We start from the raw sequence: 6,663 nt of genomic DNA, 5'->3' as shown, positions 1-6,663 counted from the left end.
AAATGTAAAGATTTCATGGACCTGATGAGCTACAATATGGCTCCTTCAGAGTAACGTCATATAAACAGAGGTAGTTTAGCTTTTCATCAACTCCGTCAGAGTTTTTCTGACTTTCAGTGAAATTGTTGTCAAATCTCACTTAAATGTGCAATTAATTCATTTTAATGTATTTTACATAAATTTCATTACTTCACATGTACCAAGTTTTTCATTTTACTCACCAGTTTGTCACCTTCAGCTCTGGGTCAATCCGTCAGATGGACTTTTTGTTTTAAATATTTATTTTGTTTCTTGAGAAGCATTTGTCTGTAAAATGAGTAAAAATATCACTAATAAGGTCATTAAAAATGATTTTTTATTTATTTTTGTCAGATAATAAAGTTCTGGGTCAGGTCGATTAAAAATGTAATTGTTTTAAAATGTTGCAGCTGGGAGCCTGTAGCTTAGCATCTTTACATTTCCACAACATTATTTGTCATATTTGCATAAATAAGGTGGAGAAATAATTAAAAAAAGGGAAAATTAAAACCCATTTTGTTCCTATTCTCAAGAATCACTGATTTAATTTTTCTTCCAACAAATTCATGTTTATTAACAGAAACAAAAATAAAAACGTTTCAAAGAAAAAACGAGCCAAAGCTGCAGGTCACGACCCGATTCTGATCCAATCACATCTGATCAGGAAATCAATATTGATCCGATCAGGTGGACAGACGCCGACTCGTTGGACCTTCAGATGTTTCCATGGTAACGGCTGGACGTCTTCATGCTGCTGGTTGGATTATTATTAACATGGAATTTTTCTTTAATGTTAATAATGAGAGCCGACCCGTCGGGCCGGGTTCTGCTGGTCTGACCGGGTTCTGCTGGTCTGACCAGGTTCTGCTGGTCTGACTGGGTTCTGCTGGTTGGACCGGGTTCTGCTGGTCTGACTGGGTTGTGCTGGTTCTGCTGGTCTGACTGGGTTCTGCTGGTCTGAACCCAGCAGACCGGGTTCTGCTGGGTTCAGCAGCTGCTGCAGCAGAACCAGCAGCTGGTTCTGCTTGGTCTGACTGGGTTCTGCTGGTCGGACCGGGTTCTGCTGGTCTGACCGGGTTCTGCTGGTTCTGACTGGGTTCTGCTGGTCTGACTGGGTTCTGCTGGTCTGACTGGGTTCTGCTGGTCGGACCGGGTTCTGCTGGTCTGACTGGGTTCTGCTGGTCTGACTGGGTTCTGCTGGTTCTGACTGGGTTCTGCTGGTCTGACCGGGTTCTGCTGGTCTGAACCCAGCAGACCGGGTTCTACTGGGTTCAGCAGCTGCTGCAGCAGAACCAGCAGCTGGTTCTGCTGGTCTGACTGGGTTCTGCTGGTCGGACCGGGTTCTGCTGGTCTGACTGGGTTCTGCTGGTCTGACTGGGTTCTGCTGGTTCTGACTGGGTTCTGCTGGTCTGACTGGGTTCTGCTGGTCTGACCGGGTTCTGCTGGTCTGAACCCAGCAGACCGGGTTCTGCTGGGTTCAGCAGCTGCTGCAGCAGAACCAGCAGCTGGTTCTGCTGGTCTGACTGGGTTCTGCTGGTCGGACCGGGTTCTGCTGGTCTGACTGGGTTCTGCTGGTTCTGACTGGGTTCTGCTGGTCTGACTGGGTTCTGCTGGTCGGACCGGGTTCTGCTGGTCTGACTGGGTTCTGCTGGTCTGACTGGGTTCTGCTGGTCTGACTGGGTTCTGCTGGTTCTGCTGGTCTGACTGGGTTCTGCTGGTCGGACCGGGTTCTGCTGGTCTGACTGGGTTCTGCTGGTCTGACTGGGTTCTGCTGGTTCTGCTGGTCTGACTGGGTTCTGCTGGTCGGACCGGGTTCTGCTGGTCTGACTGGGTTGTGCTGGTTCTGCTGGTCTGACTGGGTTCTGCTGGTCTGAACCCAGCAGACCGGGTTCTGCTGGGTTCAGCAGCTGCTGCAGCAGAACCAGCAGCTGGTTCTGCTTGGTCTGACTGGGTTCTGCTGGTCGGACCGGGTTCTGCTGGTCTGACTGGGTTCTGCTGGTCTGACTGGGTTCTGCTGGTTCTGCTGGTCTGACTGGGTTCTGCTGGTTGGACCGGGTTCTGCTGGTCTGACTGGGTTGTGCTGGTTCTGCTGGTCTGACTGGGTTCTGCTGGTCTGAACCCAGCAGACCGGGTTCTGCTGGGTTCAGCAGCTGCTGCAGCAGAACCAGCAGCTGGTTCTGCTTGGTCTGACTGGGTTCTGCTGGTCGGACCGGGTTCTGCTGGTCTGACCGGGTTCTGCTGGTTCTGACTGGGTTCTGCTGGTCTGACTGGGTTCTGCTGGTTCTGACTGGGTTCTGCTGGTCGGACCGGGTTCTGCTGGTCTGACTGGGTTCTGCTGGTCTGACTGGGTTCTGCTGGTCTGACTGGGTTCTGCTGGTTCTGACTGGGTTCTGCTGGTCTGACCGGGTTCTGCTGGTCTGAACCCAGCAGACCGGGTTCTACTGGGTTCAGCAGCTGCTGCAGCAGAACCAGCAGCTGGTTCTGCTGGTCTGACTGGGTTCTGCTGGTCGGACCGGGTTCTGCTGGTCTGACTGGGTTCTGCTGGTCTGACTGGGTTCTGCTGGTTCTGACTGGGTTCTGCTGGTCTGACTGGGTTCTGCTGGTCTGACCGGGTTCTGCTGGTCTGAACCCAGCAGACCGGGTTCTGCTGGGTTCAGCAGCTGCTGCAGCAGAACCAGCAGCTGGTTCTGCTGGTCTGACTGGGTTCTGCTGGTCGGACCGGGTTCTGCTGGTCTGACTGGGTTCTGCTGGTTCTGACTGGGTTCTGCTGGTCTGACTGGGTTCTGCTGGTCGGACCGGGTTCTGCTGGTCTGACTGGGTTCTGCTGGTCTGACTGGGTTCTGCTGGTCTGACTGGGTTCTGCTGGTTCTGCTGGTCTGACTGGGTTCTGCTGGTCGGACCGGGTTCTGCTGGTCTGACTGGGTTCTGCTGGTCTGACTGGGTTCTGCTGGTTCTGCTGGTCTGACTGGGTTCTGCTGGTCGGACCGGGTTCTGCTGGTCTGACTGGGTTCTGCTGGTCGGACCGGGTTCTGCTGGTCTGACTGGGTTCTGCTGGTCTGACCGGGTTCTGCTGGTTCTGCTGGTCGGACCGGGTTCTGCTGGTCGGACCGGGTTCTGCTCCAGTTGGTCTGGGAGGAAATTATTCAAATAATGTTTCTGCTGTTGGTCCTGAGAAGAAAACCGACAGCTTCACTCGCTGACCTTTGACCTGGTCTACTCGTCAGACTACTGTCACTTCCTCCCTGCTCGACCTTCGACCCCGGGGTCGTGACTGCTGATTTTAGGGCGTCACGCCGCGGCATTCATGGAGTCTGAGGGAAAACCCAGATCACCCCAAACACACACACACACACACACCATCATGAACACGCGGCTCATTTCCAAAACAAGCTGTGAAGAACAGGAGCAGGTCAAAGGTCACAGACGGTGACAGAGTGATGACAGGTGTGGGAGATCTTCACTCTCACTCTGCTTTCATCTGCCTCCCCAGCCGCCTCCCGGGGTGTCTGCTTCTCACACACACACACACACACACACACACACACACACACACACACACACACACGCACACGCACACGCGCACACGCACACACACACACACACACACACACACACACACACACACACACACACACACACACACACACACACACACACACGCGGCTCGGTTCTGAACCGTTTTTCTGAGGATTCTTCCTGACCTCCAACTTTTACTTAAACAAAAACCTCATTAATGTTCATTAATTTTTTTTCCTTCTGTTGGAAATTATTTCACGAGGTGAAAATCCTAAAAGTGCGGCATGCATGCGTGTTCGTCCCCTTTACTCTGACATCAGTAAAAAAATAACCACTTTGTAATAATTTTAATAAAAAAACGTATTTAAGTTTGACTCCAGTCTGATTAAAATAAACATTAAGCCACATTTCTGTTCTTAAGGTTTTTATTGTTCTCATATTTAAAAGCTAAATGTTTTTTCATCAACTTTAAAAAACCATCATTTAACAGAAAAAGGCTTTTAAACATCCACCAGTTATTAATCTCTGTGATGAATTAACTTTTCTCTCCTTTATAGAGCGAGTCTGAAATGTTTAGAGTAAATAATTCAGTTCATCCTGAATTTATTTTAAATTCAGACGGGAAAACGTGTCATTTTTTACAGTGAAAGTTAAACATCTGCTTTGACCTTTAACTTTAAAGAATCAGTGATTAAAAGTTCAAAAACTAATTTATTTTAAATGATAATAAATGTAAACGTCAGTGATTCATGTTTTCATTAGACGTCTCGTTTCCACCAGGCAGAAATATGACGCAACACCGAGGCCTGCTGGGACTTTAACTAGGCCAGGCGGTCTGGCACGGAGGAGGACCTGTGATGCTGAGGGCTAAACCAAAGAATAATGATAATTATTATTGCACCGTTTATACATCTCAGTTAAACTGATTAATAAAACTTCCTGGTTATTTTTGTAACTGATGTAATAAAAACATGAACTGATCTGGAAACGTGAATCCGGAATAAAATCCAGCTCCGCGTTTTAGTCGGATGATTCCGATTTTCGGTTTCCTGAGGAAAACTGCAATAAAAACAACGCACACAAATATTTTATGATTCGTTTATGAAAAATATATATTTCTTGATTCTGACTGAAACGTTAACAAGAACATATATACAATTCTCTTCCATAAATACACAATTATTTACAGAGTTAAACAGAAAACCGTCGTCGGGGCGACGTGTTCCCACTGCGCCGTTTTTAAGAGTTTTCACCGCGAGCTGCAGCAGAGGCTGCAAAACATTTACATCTTAATATCATCGGGAAGTTTTCATGATTCACACATCGTTCAACCTGCAGAGTCTGAAGAAGAAAACCTGAAAAACAAAACAGTTTGTGCCGTTTTACATCCTGCAGCTGCTTTTTTCAACCAGGCACTTACAGGTTTTCTACGGTGACTGACAGTTTTCTGGTTTTCTACGGTGACTGACAGTTTTCTGGTTTTCTACGGTGACTGACAGTTTTCTGGTTTTCTACGGTGACTGACAGTTTTCTGGTTTTCTACGGTGACTGACAGTTTTCTGGTTTTCTACGGTGACTGACAGTTTTCTGGTTTTCTACGGTGACCGAGTTTTCTGGTTTTTACAGTGAGAGTTTTCTGGTTTTCTACAGTGACTGACAGTTTTCTGGTTTTCTACGGTGACTGACAGTTTTCTAGTTTACTACGGTGACTTGAGAGTTTTCTGGTTTTCTACAGTGACTGACAGTTTTCTGGTTTTCTACGGTGACTGACAGTTTTCTGGTTTTCTACGGTGACTTGAGAGTTTTCTGGTTTTCTACGGTGACTGACAGTTTTCTGGTTTTCTACGGTGACTGACAGTTTTCTGGTTTTCTACGGTGACTGACAGTTTTCTGGTTTTCTACGGTGACTGACAGTTTTCTGGTTTTCTACGGTGACTGACAGTTTTCTGGTTTTCTACGGTGACTGACAGTTTTCTGGTTTTCTACGGTGACTGACAGTTTTCTGGTTTTCTACGGTGACTGACAGTTTTCTGGTTTTCTACGGTGACTGACAGTTTTCTAGTTTACTACGGTGACTTGAGAGTTTTCTGGTTTTCTACAGTGACTGACAGTTTTCTGGTTTTCTACGGTGACTGACAGTTTTCTGGTTTTCTACGGTGACTTGAGAGTTTTCTGGTTTTCTACAGTGACTGACAGTCTTCTGGTTTCTACGGTGACTGACAGTTTTGGTTTTCTACGGTGACTGACATTTTCTGTTTTTACGGTGACTGAGAGTTTTCTGGTTTTCTGCGGTGCCTGACAGTTTTCTGTTTTTCTACGGTGACAGAGTTTTCTGGTTTTCTACGGTGACTGACAGTTTTCTGGTTTTCTACGGTGACTGACAGTTTTCTGGTTTTCTACGGTGACTGACAGTTTTCTGGTTTTCTACGGTGACTGACAGTTTTCTGGTTTTCTACGGTGACTGACAGTTTTCTGGTTTTCTACGGTGACTGACAGTTTTCTGGTTTTCTATGGTGACTGACAGTTTTCTGGTTTTCTACGGTGACCGAGTTTTCTGGTTTTTACAGTGAGAGTTTTCTGGTTTTCTACAGTGAGAGTTTTCTGGTTTTCTACAGTGACTGACAGTTTTCTGGTTTTCTACGGTGACTGACAGTTTTCTGGATTTCTACGGTGACTGACAGTTTTCTAGTTTACTACGGTGACTTGAGAGTTTTCTGGTTTTCTACAGTGACTGACAGTTTTCTGGTTTTCTACGGTGACTGACAGTTTTCTAGTTTACTACGGTGACTTGAGAGTTTTCTGGTTTTCTACGGTGACTGACAGTTTTCTGGTTTTCTACGGTGACTGACAGTTTTCTGGTTTTCTACGGTGACAGTTTTCTGGATTTCTACGGTGACAGTTCTCTGGTTTTCTGCGGAGACAGTTTTCTGGTTTTCTACAGTGACTGACAGTTTTCTGGTTTTCTACGGTGACTGACAGTTTTCTAGTTTACTACGGTGACTTGAGAGTTTTCTGGTTTTCTACAGTGACTGACAGTTTTCTGGTTTTCTACGGTGACTGAGAGTTTTCTGGTTTTCTACGGTGACTGAGAGTTTTCTGGTTTTCTACGGTGACTGAGAGTTTTCTGGT

The sequence above is a fragment of the Poecilia reticulata genome, chromosome 13 (genome assembly GCF_904066995.2).
Source record: "Poecilia reticulata chromosome 13, P_reticulata-male-v2, whole genome shotgun sequence".
Taxonomy (NCBI): Eukaryota; Metazoa; Chordata; class Actinopteri; order Cyprinodontiformes; family Poeciliidae; genus Poecilia; species Poecilia reticulata.
Note: the sequence above shows the minus strand (reverse complement) of the source record.